This window comes from Podarcis filfolensis (assembly GCF_964270895.1).
Source record: "Podarcis filfolensis genome assembly, chromosome: 10".
Classification (NCBI taxonomy): Eukaryota; Metazoa; Chordata; class Lepidosauria; order Squamata; family Lacertidae; genus Podarcis; species Podarcis filfolensis.
In genome coordinates, this window is record NC_139612.1 from 68,421 (window position 1) to 83,915 (window position 15,495).

The following is a 15,495-nucleotide window of genomic DNA, read 5'->3' on the forward strand; positions in this document are numbered from 1 at the left end:
TAAGGTGCTACTGGAAGAAAATTTTTTTTGTTTTGTTTTGACTATGGCAGACCAACACGGCTACCTATCTGTAACACACACATACTGTAGTGGAAACACGGAAGACCATTGTAAATTCAAGGAGTTAGATGACATGTCTCTTTCGCTTTTACATCCGCGGTTTAAGGTTTGCTAAAACATGATAGTATAATGTGTTTTTCACACACCTGTGTCAGGAGTTTTCTGGGTCCCCTGTGTTCTGATTGGCTACTCGGGAGGATACCCAGTTGCAGTGAATTGGGTTGGAGACTCTCAGCTGCTCTGCATTAGTTGCACCCGGTGTCCCAGGCTGATCATGAGTGATGCCTGCTAACCAGGTGCAATCAATCAAATCAAAGTTGTCTATAAAAGCTGTAGGCTGAAGGGGCTCAGTGAGCTTCTTCACAAATGGAGGTACCATATGCTGTGAGACTGTCGGCCAGGGGTCTCTCTCGCTGCTCTACCAGGAGCTCCAGGCAACTGAAGGGGAGATTGTTTGCGACTCCTCTCTAGTATGCTATAATTTGTGTTTTATATGCCTGCTGCTATGTGTTAACCTTATGCAAATAAAGCATTGCTTATTCTTCATCCACTCGCGTGCTTATTGGCTCCAAATCCAGAAATAACCTGCCCTTGGCAGAACATATACAGTGCTTTTTTTCTGGGGGGGGACGCAGGGGAATGCATACTCCTAAAACATTTTGTGAATGTACTTTTGTCCATTTACTGTATTTATTTTTCCCGGTTTGAACTGCATATATACACACACATATACATATATCCATTTTATTTTTATATATTTACAAACGGACACCTATACCTAGGTATGTATATTCTTGTATATAAACTTCCGCGGCCCACCCACACCATCCCACCGCCAAGGGGCACGAGAGGAAGGCCACTGGGGGAGAAAGGCAGGTGAGGACGAGGCGGGGGGCAGGGCTGCCCCCTGGGGAGAGCGGGGTCGAGAGAGAGTGGGTGGGAGAAAGAGAGAGGGCCAGCCTGGCTTGGCACGCCTCTGCTGGCCCAACGTCGCACAGCCTCTTCCGCCCGTTTCCCTCCCCTTCCTGTGCTCATGCCTCTCCTCCCGTGGCACCTCCTTCCGGTAATCCTACCCTCGCCCAACATGGCGGCAGCACAGCCTCTTCCGCCCGTTTCCCTCCCCTTCCTGTGCTCATGCCTCTCCTCCGGTGACACCTTCTTCCGGTACCCCTGCCCTCGCCCAATATGGCGGCAGCACAGCCTCTTCCGCCCTTCCGAGCTAGGAGTGCAGAAAAAGGTGAAACTGCCATGAAAAGGAGAGGAGGAGTGAGTGTGTGTGTGTGTGTGAGTGAGTGAGTGAGTGAGTGAGTGAGACAGGGAGCATCCTAGAAGAGATGGAAGGGGAACCCAAGCGTCATCTAGTCCAACCCTCTTCAAAGAAGCTCAGAGCTACAATTCCCAGGTCTTCTTTGGGAATTCTATGGGAAGTAAGAGTTTCTACATTCATGAGCATTCACTTAGAGTGCGCTCATGTTTTTACCTTTTATTGAAAGCGGCCACAAGTGACTTGGGTGGAGTATAAATAATAAAATTATATTGCTCCTGCTGCTGTTCTTCTCTTAGCCTAACTCAAATCCAACCCAATACCAAACCTTAACCCTAATGCTCACCCTAACTCAAATCTAATCCTCACTCTAACCCTAACCTTAACCCAAACCTAAGCCTCAGTCTAAACCTAAGCCTAATTTAACCCTAACCCTAAGTAATAAAATTATATTTCTCCTGCTGCTGTTCTTCTCTTACCGTAACTCAACCCCAACTCTAACTCTAACTCCTAATCCTAATCCAACTCAGTTACTCTCACTGTAACTCTAACCTTTACCCAAACCTAATCCTAAACACTTTGCTTCTTTTTGTGGTGTTTTGTGTTATTGCTTCATTTCGTAGATCATGAGACTTTCTTTGTTTCTTGTGGTGTTGGTTCATTTAGCAGTTTTTTAATTGGCTTTTGTCTTTCTTTTGGTATTGCATCATCTTCATAGGTTGTTTGGATTTCTGATTAATTTGCTTTGGAGTTCTGGTAGCTCTGCTTCTTTATGATTTGTTTCTGTGTTTCTGGTGTTTTGGCTTGGTTATGTCATAAAATTGAAGAAATACCACCAGAAGCACAAAAACCAAGAAATATTCCCAAAATGAGGCAAAACCAGGAGACAGGAAAACCAAGCCAAATCAATGGAAAAGAAACAATCTCACCCCAAACCGCAGAACCATTCAAAGTCAAAGAAGCAAAACAATTAAATGCAAAAAACAAGCAAAACCACCCCAAATTAAACAAATCAGCAGAAAACAAAAAAGAAGCAGTAAAGCCACCAATTACAAAGCAATGCCACAAGAAACTGGAAACCAGTTTTTAAAAAGCAAAACCAGAAACTCAACAAGCATGCAATTTATGGGAGTCCAAAAGCACTTCAAGCAACAGAAATTAACCAACATAGCATACTAGTTTTCACTTAGTCTTGGGTTTCTGGTGAATGTGCTTTGTTTGCAGCTGGCTTCATTTGTTTTCCATTGGTTTAGCTTGTTTTTTGGACTTTTGCTTTATTGCTTCTTTTGAGAAGTTTTCTTGTTTCTTGTTTCTTGGTGGTAATACTTTTGAATGCTTTGGGGGTTTCTGGTGAATCTGCTTTGTTTGGGATTGGTTGGCTTCTTTGTCAGTTTCCATTGATGTTGCTTTTACATGGTTCTTCTGCTTCTTTTCAGTAGGTTTTTGTGTTTTTAGTGGTTGACTTCATTGTTGGAATGGTCATTAGACATTTCTGGTGGTTTTGCTTCATTTCTGGTGGTTTTCCTTTTTTTCTTGGGTTTATCAGATCTCATACAAATTAATATTCTCAAAGGTGCAAAACCCAAAAAACCTAGAAATGAAGCAAACTCACCATAAATCCAGCACCCAATCTGTTATGTACTAACCTTGGATCCTAGAATGCAACAACTGATTGGTCTTTTCCTGCAGGCCAATCAGGCTCCAAGAGGGAAGCAGAGTTAGCCAGTCAGACGGGACTCATTCTGTAAATAATGTATATAAAAGCCTGAGGTTGGGGGGGGGCAATAAAGAGCATGAAATACATACAAGACTCTGAGTATATTTCACAATCGTAATTTATATAAAAGAATCCATGAAACGAAAACCACCCCAAAAGAAACAAATTCAACATAATCCCAAAAATGAACCAGAAACAACAGAAACAAACCACATCCACCAAAGATGAGAAAACCAATTGAATAGAACCACAAGAAACCCACGCAGTAAACATCTCAGGGAAAAGCGAAATCACCCCCACACCATGCAAAACTAAGGTTTAACTGGCTTTGGGGTTTCTGCGAAATTTACTTTTCCCCTCTTGTTGGGGGTTTCTGGTGGTATTTCTTCTGCTTCTCACATTTCTGCTTCTTTTCAATTGGTTTTGGGATTCTGGTGAATTTGGTAATGATTTGATTGAAGTCTCTGTCTGGCAATTTTCCTTTTTCATGAATTCCTTCCTTGTTGGGTTTCTGGTATCTCACTTTTGGTTTTCCCATTTCTCTTAGTTTTGCTACGTTTCAGGTAGTTTGCTTACTTTTTGGAATTATGCAGTCTCATAAAAATGGAGCAATATCATTAGAAGCTTAAAAAGCATGAAAAAAACCCCAGGCACTAACCCTAACCCTGAACATCCACCTACGTATCCCCTGCCCTAACCCTAACCCTGATATTCTGGTCATCCATCTTGGGGATAACAATCTGGTGAGGTAAATTCAGTTGAGATCACTAAATATCTCCATCAGCTGTGCTTCCTCATCCCTGAGCTTATCATAGTTTGGTTTGGAATGTTGTAGAGGTGCTTATGGAGTGGGGGCAGCCTTCCTAAGAAGGTGGATGGGCAAGACATAAAGCTAATCATTCTACAACGACGTTTGTGTTTGAAAATGTGGCTGCCTCATGGCAGAATTATGTTCTGTGCCCCACAGTTGTATAGACCTGGTGGTATGCATCTTTCTGATTTGGGTTCTGACATGATTCTTAAGGATCTGCAAAGAGCTCTGTTTGAGCACTTGTGTGTTTGTGGGTGGAGGTGAACAAGCACACCTGCCCAGACTTAATTTGATTTGGTTACATTGGTCGAATCTGACTAGTTTTGCCGATCCTCAAGTTGTTATATTTAATAAATACAACCTATTTATCCACTTTTGGTTGTCTTGACTCTTCCTCCTGATGTGCTAGGAACCACTCGGTTTGGGGGGAGCTGCAAAACATGCGGTTTTTACTGCAAACATTTTGCCAGACTTTGGCCTTGATTTGGAGTGAATCAGACGATGTTGGGTTTTGGGGTGACCTTATGACCCCTGTCAGTTACTTGGTTTGTCGGGCAAAATGCTACAAAAATGCTACAATGTCTGGCAAATGCTACAAAACTTTTGCCAGACTTTGGCACCAGTTTGGAGTGAATCGGACAATGTTGGGTTTTGGATATTAATTATGAACCCCGGTTTGATGTATCAATTACTCTGTTTATGGGGTGTTACAAAATGTGGGGGTTTTGCTGCAAAACTTTTGCCAAACATCAGTTTTGATGGGATCCCAGATTTGGGGGTTTGTAGTTAAATGAAGCATTCTTTCAGTGCTTCTCGGGAAATGTGCAGTTTCCGTCAGATCAAACTAATACTACTGGATAAAATTATATGGTTGTTGATTATCAGACAGTTCTCCCATTTATCAAGGAAAACGTCTGTTATGGGTGGCTTTTGCTTGGTGTGTGTGACTGTTGACAGACAGATTTGAAAAGGAACACAGCTTCCTCTGTCTCACAGTGACTTACTGGCCTTTTTGATTATGCAGTCGGCTCGCAATACACTTCCAGCTGGATTCCGAGGACAGGAAATGATTCTGCTAAAGGCTTTCTGTGAATATACCGTAATTTCAGTTGATTTGTTTTAATGGTCACATAAAGGCACTTTCTTTGGTTATAAAATGATGTTGTGAGTCTTATATCTGAGCAGTCAATAAACTCCCTCCCCCACAGAAACGCTTGTCTTACTTCTTCTTCTTCTTGGCATCCATACTTACATGTTTGTATAAAGAAAGACTAACCCCACCCCGAACCCCACCTCCAGCTTTCATCTTATTATTCTAGTGACTAGTTACAGATAGGTAGCCGTGTTGGTCTGCCATAGTCAAAACAAAAAAAAAATTTTTTTCCTTCCAGTAGCACCTTAAAGACCAACTAAGTTAGTTCTTGGTATGAGCTTTCGTGTGCATGCAGGTATCTGAAGAAGTGTGCATGCACACGAAAGCTCATACCAAGAACTAACTTAGTTGGTCTTTAAGGTGCTACTGGAAGGAAAAAAATTTTTTTGTTCTAGTGACTAGTCAGTGTTCATAGCAACACTTGCTTTTGTTACTAGACAAACTGCCCTGAAAGACAGTTACTATGAACTACATGTGTCGTCTTGATTGTTGTTGCTAGTTTCTGCAAAACACTTCTTTATCTTTCAACAAGAAATAAATGAATAGGAGGCTGCTCTAAGGAAGAAGTGTGATTGCATCTGGAATATCAGACTCTCTGTATTTTTATTTATTTACTTGATTTAGGGGTGGCCGCTTCACCCCCTGGCTAAGCCCATGTCCCCAACTAACTGAGCTTCTTGGGATCATCCTGCCATGCTGTGAGCTACTACATTATCCTGCAGTTTACAGAACCTTCCTTAGAGAATAAAAAACTGAGGCAAATTTCCAGTCTAAACAGGCTACACAAAAAGAAACAGCAGCGATTCTTTATGTATGACTTGTGCTTGAGCGCCTGATATCTCAGAAAATCAACATCAGTGTTAGGGTGGGTGGGTCAGGGCATTTCCAAAATGTTATGATAGATGGAGCCATGGATGTGGCCAAGGGGGGGCCAAATAAATAAAAATAAATAAAAATACATAGCTAACTGAGGTTCTGACCCCCTAACAAAAGGCCTGCCCCCACTAACAAAAATCCTGGCTACGCCCATGGATTAAGCCAACTACAGTAACTCTGGTTTTGTCCCCACCCAGAAGTGTAGCATGTGTGGGCCGTGGGGGCACAAATTTGTTTTTTTTTTTTTAAATAAATTTTTATTAGAGTTTTACAAAAGAAAAAAAGAAAAATTTACAGAATAAAAAAGAAACCACAGATAAAAATAGACAATACAAAAAAGAAAACACACAAAATACACAAAAAACAGCTAATTAAGAAAAAAAGAAATTAAAAAGATAAAACAAATCCATTTTTCTCAATATCCTCAAATTCATATGCTTATATCCTTGACCTCCTCACACCTCCCCCCTTTTGTGTTCCCATTTACATACTTAATTCAGCAAATTCTTACCCTTTTTCAAATATCTTAACTTTGTGTCATAACATATTATACCTCAATATTTTCAACCTTTTATCAATACATTTTTTTACATAATCTTATTAACTTTTGTCACTAGTTACCACTTATTACCAATCCAAGCATAATTTTAACATTCATTAATTTTACAGTATTTCCAAAGATAGTCTTTAAATTTCTTCCAGTCTTCTTCCACCAACTCTTCTCCCAGGTCTCGGATTCTGCCAGTCATTTCTGCCAATTCCATATAGTCCATCAGCTTCATCTGCCACTCTTCCAGGGTGGGTAGCTCTTGTGTCTTCCAATACTTTGCGATGAGAATTCTTGCTGCTGTTGTTGCATACTGTCAGGGGTTCAGGAGCAGAGGGAACGGATGGCGAGGAATCGGAAGGAGAGGTTAGCGATGATAGCCGTCCGAGATCTCTAAGTCTGTCCAGCGAATCGGAGGATTCACAGAAAGGGGCTCCCGTGGGCAGAGCTGGGGGGTTACCAAGAGGGGCACCCCAGGAAGAAGGGACCAGAGGGGATTCAGAGAGCAGCAGCTGGAAATCCGGACCAGCTACTCCACCAGAGAGCAGCAGGGGGGAGGAGTTCCAGGCACCAGCGACAGGCAGCTCTCCGGCAGCAGCCACGCCTGCGTCAGAGAGCGAGGAAACGGTAGAGAGGAGGGTCGGAGACAGCGCGCGCGCGCCAAGTTCAAATGTACCAGAGGGAGGCGCAATGAGCAGCCCGGAAAGGGAGCCAGGTCCTAAAGCCCGCCGAAGGGAGGGGGAGGAATCCGAAGGGTCCGCATCCGAGGCATCCAGGAAGGAAGGAACCCCGGGGGGTGGTAGGACCCAGAGGCGAAAGGAGAGACGCAAAAGGTGGAGCAAGGCTAGGGTCTTGAACTGGTGTACAGGAGGCGGAGATTCAGATGGGACTTCGCCGATCTAGGGAATAGACGTAGAGACGCACGCTAAGATGTGGAAATGGAAATTATACTTCAATAAAGACTTTATTCCGTTCTACCGGCTAGCGTTGGTCCTTTGTGAGCCGGGACCTAGAGGCAGTCTCTGACAGTAAGTCCCATCTCCCAGAAGTTTTCATCAGTTCTCTTTGACTCAAGCGGCGTGTGGGGAGCGAAGCAGGGAGGAAAGAGGACTGGTGCCTTTGGAGCTCACAAAAGTCAAGCGACATGTCTACTGAAGAGCAAATTGCTTCCCTGCGAGAAGCGGTGACGCAGCTCAGCGCAGAGATAATCGCCTCCAGGAAAAGAGAGGATGAAGCGGCTGCTGCATGCCGAGATCTCCAAGCCAGGTTGGAAGTGCTTGCTAAGCAGGCACAAACGGGTTCCAGATCCGAGGGAATCGGGTTGGGAAGGACTGGAGGCAGCATTGTATCTCACTTTGATGGGAATTTGCAGCAGTACCCCAATTTCCGAGCAGACGTGCAGTTTGCGCTGAAACTGCTGGAGAAAGAGTTTAGAGATGAGCAAGAAAAAGTGGGGTTTATCTTGTCTCATTTGCATGGAGACGCGAAAGCATGTCTGCGCAATCTGTGGAGAGATATGGACCCAGCGCTCCAGAGTTCAGCTGCATTCATTAAAGCGATGGATTCTTGCTTTCTATCGAAAATAGACATTGACATTGCCCGTAAGGACATATTTGAGCTGAGACAAGGGAAAGCCAGCGTGAGGCAGTATCACTCCCGCTTTTTTGCATTGGTCAATGCCTTGGGGTGGGACAAGGATTCCCCCCCCGTTAGAGATCTTTATTGGGAAGGATTGAACCCCCAAATCAAGGATGAGATAGCGAGGGGGGAGAGACCCAAAAGCACCCAGGAGGTGGTGGACAGATCGCTTGCAGTGGGGGTGAGGCTGGAGGACCGCCCTTGGGACAGAGGAGAAGGGCGTTGGGGACGCACACCAGCCAGAGTGCCCTCCCTCTTGCCCAGGGATGTCGCGCGTGCGCAATCAACGCCTCCGCAAGCAGGGGGGGAGGAGCCAATGGAGATCGGCGGTGCTAGAGCTCAATCAGCCACCAGAGCCTTAACACCGGGAGCAGTCAAAACAAAGCAGCCTAGAGGGAACAGGAAGTGTTACATCTGTGACAGTTCGAAGCACATGGCGAAAGAGTGTCCCCAGAGGCTCCACAAGCACACTGCAGCTTCAATAACAGTAATGGGAGCAACTCAGCAAAGTGAACCACGGCAGGGAAACGGAAGCACTGGGGGCCAGCCAGGCGAGTCAGTGAAGAAGTCCCCAGAGATTTTGAAGCCCACGGATCCCATCCCGCCCAAACCAGTGGTGCAGCTCACCGCATCGCTCCAGCTGCCCAGTGGTCTCACTTTAGAAGTGCCGATTACGATTGACTCTGGCAGTAATGCGGACTTTATCGCACTGGAATTCCTTCAACAACATAACATAGCGCTACTGCCAGCCACACTGCCCCTGAACGTGGTCACAGTGGATGGCAGGGAACTGCTAGGGGGGCAGGTGGTGCAGCAGACACCACCTATGGTGATGCAAATTGGGAATCACCGAGAAGTCATCAGCTTCAACGTCACCCAATTGTCGGACACGCCCATAGTGTTGGGCATGAGTTGGCTGGATAGGCACAGCCCGGCATTAGCGTGGTACCAGCGGCAATTGACCTTCTGCTCTTCCTACTGCGCAGCGCACTGCATCCAGACCTGCCAGGAAGGAGAGGGGCGAGAGGATGCACCGCAGCTACACCTAGGCATGGTGCAAGCGGTGCCCAACAAGTACAAGGAGTTTTTGGAGGTCTTCTGCGAGAAGGAGGCGGACAAACTGCCCCCCCACAGACCCTATGACTGCAAGATTGATCTCCTGCCGGGGGCAACGCTGCCAACAGGGAAACTGTATTCCATGTCTGAGGACGAACCGCAGGAACTTAGGGAGTTCATAGACCACAATTTGAAGCGCGGGTTCATTCGGGAGTCGAAAGCTGTAGGGGGCAGCCCAGTATTCTTTGTGAAGAAGCGAGACACGCCCCAGAAGAGGCTTGTAGTTGACTTTCGAATTTTGAACTCGAAAACCAAGCCCTCGTCCTTCCCCATGCCCAAAATAGACGACCTGCTCGCGACGGTAAGGAAAGGACGCGTTTTCACCAAGTTGGATCTGCGAGGCGCGTACAACCTGATTCGTGTGCGGGAGGGCGACGAGTGGAAGACGGCCATGTTCACACCACTGGGCACCTACGAATACAGAGTTATGCCCTTCGGATTACAAAATGGCTCTCACTGTTTTCAAGCCTTTATGCATCACGTGTTGGCGGGACTCCTTTACAAGAAATGCGTATGCTTCCTGGACGACATCCTGATATTTTCTGAGTCGCGAGAAGCGCACGAGAGGGATGTCAGGGAAGTTCTGCGGAGACTAAAGGAGCACAGGCTGTACGCCAAGCTGGAGAAGTGCCAGTTCGACGTGACGGAGGTGGATTTCCTGGGCTATAAACTGTCGGACAAGGGGCTCGCCATGGACAGCGCCAAGGTTCGCTCAGTATTGGACTGGAAAAGCCCGCGCAATAGGAAGGAAGTCCAGCGGTTTGTCGGCTTTGCCAACTTTTATCGCAAGTTCATCAAGGGGTTCGCTATGCAAACGGCGGCCATCACCGACACGCTCAGCTCCAAGAAGAAGAAGTTTATCTGGACGGAGGAGGCGGAGCAGTCCTTTCAGAAACTCAAGCGTCTCTTCGCTTCCGAGGAGCAGCTGCTGCATGTAAATCCCAGCAGACCGATGAGGGTGGAGACGGACGCCTCAGACAGAGCCGTGGGAGCTGTACTGTTGCAACAAGACCAGCAGGGGGACTGGAGGCCGTGCGCCTTCTACTCAAGGAAGCTCAGCAAGTCGGAGCAGAATTACACCATCTGGGACAGGGAGTTGCTAGCCATCCATGCAGCGTTCAAAGCGTGGCGGCACTTCCTTATCGGAGCCAGGCACACAGTGCAGGTCCGCACGGACCACAAGAATCTAGAGTACTGGCGCACGGCGAGGTTCCTGAATCAGAGGCACATTGGATGGGCAGAGTTCTTCGCGGACTTCGACTTCAAGATAGAGTACATCCCGGGTGACAACAACATCATGGCGGATGCCTTGTCCAGAAAGCCGCAATACCTCGAGGAGGAGGCACCGTCGGCAGCCAAGCACATTTTCGCACCGGAAGCGTGGGCTTGCGCCTCGGCGACCGTGGATCTGGACGCCGTACGTCGAGCGTTGCGGGAGGACCCCTTCGCGCTAGCCAAGATGGAGGAGGTGCACAAGGGCACGGTGAGGGACGACGAGTTCCAGATCAGAGACGGTTTGCTCATCCGCAAGGGAGCACTCTACGTGCCGGGGAATGACCTCCGCGCGAGGGTGCTGCAGCAGCTACACGACGCCCCCACTGCCGGGCACTTTGGCAGAGAAAAGACTGTAGAACTAGTGACCAGAGACTTTTGGTGGCCCAAGATGCGGGGGGAAGTAGCGGATTACGTCTCGAGATGCGACACCTGCCAAAGGGCCAAGTCAGTGCACAAACCGCCGGCGGGATTGCTGGAACCGTTGCAGACGCCGTCTGAGCCGTGGGAACGGGTGGCCCTGGACTTTGTCACGGATCTGCCCGGTTCGAGGGGAAAGACGGCAGTGCTTGTGGTGGTGGACATGTTTACCAAGATGGCACACTTCATTCCGTGTGCGAAGGTGGCCACGGCAGAACAGACCGCCAAACTGTTCATAGACCACGTGTTTAAGGTCCACGGTCTGCCACGATCTATTCTATCCGACCGGGGGCGGCAGTTCATCTCGAACTTCTGGCAAAAGTTGATGGGCATCCTGAACGTCAAGATCAATCTAGCGTCGGCGAGACACCCGCAGACCAACGGACAAGCGGAGAGGGTCAACGCCATCATGCAGCAGTACCTGAGATGCTACGCCAATCAGCAGCCTAACACGTGGGTGGACTACCTGCCCCTCGCAGAGTTCGCTTACAACAATACGAAGCACGTGTCGACGGGGGTGACGCCGTTCTTCGCCAACAACGGGAGGCATCCCAGAACCTTCCCAGGTTTAGAGAGAGTGGGGGAGGGGGAGCCGCAGGCAGCGGAAGAATTAGCGTCAGAGTTGCAGGAAGTCCACGAACAGCTTAGGAGGCAGTTGGAACTGGCAAAGCACGCATACAAACTGCAGGCTGACAGACACAGGAGAGTAGGGGAAGACATACAGGTGGGAGACTGGGTTTGGTTAGCAGCGCAAGCAGTGCCGACCAGATCGTTGGCCAAGAAGAAGCTAGGGCATAAGCAGCTAGGGCCTTACCAAGTCCAGGCACAGGTCAATCCAGTGGCCTTCCGGTTAGCGCTTCCGGAGGGTTCCAGAATGCATCCGGTCTTCCATAGATCGGTGCTCACGCCCTACAAAGCACCGCATAGATTTCACGAGCCAGGCACAGCACCAGATCCGCCCAGAGAAGGACCCAGGGAAAGGGGGTCGCCAAGAGGGGAGCGCATCAACGAAGTCACAGAGATTTTAGACTCGAGATGGGGGGAAGAGGGAGTAGAATACCTTCTTGCCAGAGAGGATACCCCGGCCAGCGCCAACAGTTGGGTGCCGGGCTATGCCTTGGACGAGCCTCTTCTCAAGGAAGAGTTCCATGCCATTTTCCCACACAGGCCCATGCCAGCCGAGTATTTCGATGACTGGCTCTTCACACCCACACTTTCAGGCAGCACGTTCCAGGGGTTCGACTCGGACGAGGAGACGGCACCACACATACGCTCTCCGGAAGGTTCACCCTCGGGTTCTGCCTCAGACCGCTCCTATTGGTGGGATAATCAACCAGAGGAGCAGTGGCGCAGAAAGTGGCTGGGGGGTCCCTGGCAGGCATCACCCTCAGAGGGGGACGGGGGAGAGATGGACATGGACGTGTTGGGGGAGGACGTGGGATTTGAACACGAAGGCAGGGAGATGGAAGCAGAGGAGATCGACGTCGACGAGCGCACGGAGGACGAGCCAGACCTGCCCGATGTGATGTACGACACGAGGGAAGAACTGTATCCGGCACTCACCCCTGCCACGACGGAGCACCCAGAACCCACACCGGAAGGAGGGGAGGGGGAAGGGGGGGCTTCGAGGGGGGGATGGATGTCAGGGGTTCAGGAGCAGAGGGAACGGATGGCGAGGAATCGGAAGGAGAGGTTAGCGATGATAGCCGTCCGAGATCTCTAAGTCTGTCCAGCGAATCGGAGGATTCACAGAAAGGGGCTCCCGTGGGCAGAGCTGGGGGGTTACCAAGAGGGGCACCCCAGGAAGAAGGGACCAGAGGGGATTCAGAGAGCAGCAGCTGGAAATCCGGACCAGCTACTCCACCAGAGAGCAGCAGGGGGGAGGAGTTCCAGGCACCAGCGACAGGCAGCTCTCCGGCAGCAGCCACGCCTGCGTCAGAGAGCGAGGAAACGGTAGAGAGGAGGGTCGGAGACAGCGCGCGCGCGCCAAGTTCAAATGTACCAGAGGGAGGCGCAATGAGCAGCCCGGAAAGGGAGCCAGGTCCTAAAGCCCGCCGAAGGGAGGGGGAGGAATCCGAAGGGTCCGCATCCGAGGCATCCAGGAAGGAAGGAACCCCGGGGGGTGGTAGGACCCAGAGGCGAAAGGAGAGACGCAAAAGGTGGAGCAAGGCTAGGGTCTTGAACTGGTGTACAGGAGGCGGAGATTCAGATGGGACTTCGCCGATCTAGGGAATAGACGTAGAGACGCACGCTAAGATGTGGAAATGGAAATTATACTTCAATAAAGACTTTATTCCGTTCTACCGGCTAGCGTTGGTCCTTTGTGAGCCGGGACCTAGAGGCAGTCTCTGACACATACATAAAGAAAGTTCTGTCCTTCTTTGGCACCAATTGGCCGACCATGCCCAAGAGAAAGGCCTCTGGCTTCTTAAGGAATGTATATTTAAATACTTTTTTCATTTCGTTATAAATCATCTCCCAGAAAGCCTTAATCTTTGGGCACGTCCACCAAAGGTGAAAGAATGTTCCTTCATTTTCTTTACACTTCCAACATTTATTATCGGGCAAATGATAGATTTTTGCAAGCTTGACTGGTGTCATGTACCACCTGTATATCATTTTCATAATATTCTCTCTTAGGGCATTACATGCCGTAAATTTCATACCTGTGGTCCACAACTGTTCCCAGTCAGCAAACATGATGTTATGACCAACATCTTGTGCCCATTTAATCATAGCAGATTTAACTGTTTCATCCTGCGTGTTCCATTTTAGCAGCAAGTTATACATTCTTGAAAGTGTTTTAGTTTTGGGTTCTAACAATTCAGTTTCCAATTTTGATTTTTCCACCTGGAAACCTATTTTTTTGTCCAAATTATAGGCCTCTCTTATTTGAAAATAATGCAGCCAATCTCGCACCTTGTCTTTTAATTTCTCAAAACTCTGCAATTTCAATTTATCTCCTTCTTGTTCCAATATTTCCCAATATTTCGGCCATTTGGCCTCCATATTGGACTTTTTCAGTGCCTTTGCTTCGATTGGTGACAACCACCTTGGGGTTTTATTCTCCAGTAAGTCTTTATATCTTAGCCAAACATTAAACAGTGCTTTCCTGACAATATGGTTTTTGAATGCTTTATGAGCTTTAACCTTGTCGTACCACAAATATGCATGCCACCCAAAAACGTTATTGAAACCTTCTAAGTCCAAAATGTCTGTGTTCTCAAGAAGCAGCCATTCTTTCAGCCAACAAAATGCGGCCGATTCATAATAAAGTTTCAGGTCTGGCAGGGCAAATCCACCTCTTTCTTTAGCGTCAGTTAGTATTTTAAATTTTATTCTGGGCTTCTTGCCCTGCCAGACAAATCTAGAAATATCTCTCTGCCACTTCTTGAAACAGTCCATTTTGTCCAAAATTTGCAGAGATTGAAACAAAAATAACATCTTTGGCAATACATTCATCTTAATAGCCGCAATTCTGCCCAACAAGGAAAGCTTTAGGTTTGACCATATCTCTAAATCTTTCTTCACTTCTAACCAACATTTCTCATAGTTATCTTTAAATAAGTTTAAATTCTTAGCAGTCATGTTAACCCCCAAATATTTAACTTTCTTTACTATTGTTAGGCCTGTCTCCTTCTGAAACCTTTCTTTCTCAATCGGTGTTAAGTTTTTCTCAAGAACTTTAGTTTTTGACTTATTCAACTTAAAACCAGCCACCTGACCAAATTCTTGAATCAATTCCAAAACCCTTTTCGAACTAGATTCTGGCTCCTGTAATGTTAAAACTAGGTCATCTGCAAATGCTTTCAATTTGTATTGCTTGGCTCCGACCTGAATACCTTTAATCAAACGGTCCCTTCTAATCATGTTCAATAATACCTCCAGGACTGAAATAAAGAGCAATGGGGAGATTGGGCAGCCTTGTCGTGTACCTTTCTCTATCTTAAATTCCTCTGTCACCACATTGTTAAAAATTAGTTTAGCCTTTTGTTCTGAGTAAATTGCACTTATACCATTCTCAAACCCTTGGCCCACCCCCATCCCCTGAAGATTTTTCTTCATAAAACACCAAGAAATGTTGTCAAAGGCTTTCTCTGCATCTATAAAAATTAAAACTGCTTTGGTATTTATGTTCACTTGCAGCTTCTCCAAAATGTTAATTATGTTCCTCGTATTGTCCGACAAGTGTCTGCCCGGGAGAAAGCCAGCTTGGTCCTTGTGGATCTCTTCCAATAATACTTTTTTTAACCTATTAGCCAAAATATCAGCAAATATTTTGTAATCCACATTAAGCAGGGATATGGGGCGGTAGTTCTTAAGTTGCGTCTTTTCAGACTCAGTTTTCGGTATAAGTGTAATATAGGCTTCCTGCCACGACTCCGGCGCCTTTTTCCCCTCTAAGATCTCATTGCAGACCTCCTTTAGTGGCCGAATTAACCAGTCTTTCAAAACTCTATAATATTTGGAGGTTAAACCGTCTGGTCCTGGAGATTTACCCAACTGCATATTCTGAATGGCACCCTCCACTTCCTGTTCTGTAATTTTATCACTCAACATTGTCTTTTTTTCTTGGGAGATTTTTTGTAGTCCATTTTTCCTCAGGAATTGGTCTAACTCA

General features: G+C 47.2%; 1 long non-coding RNA gene across 1 annotated transcript; it reads left to right on the forward strand.

The window, feature by feature from the left end:
• The first annotated feature begins 1,212 nt into the window (after nucleotides 1-1,212).
• LOC310744304 lies at nucleotides 1,213-5,063 on the forward strand. The gene is made up of 2 exons (XR_014539514.1): nucleotides 1,213-1,297; nucleotides 4,877-5,063. It is a non-coding gene; the product is annotated as an uncharacterized lncRNA (long non-coding RNA).
• Nucleotides 5,064-15,495: the final 10,432 nt, after the last annotated feature.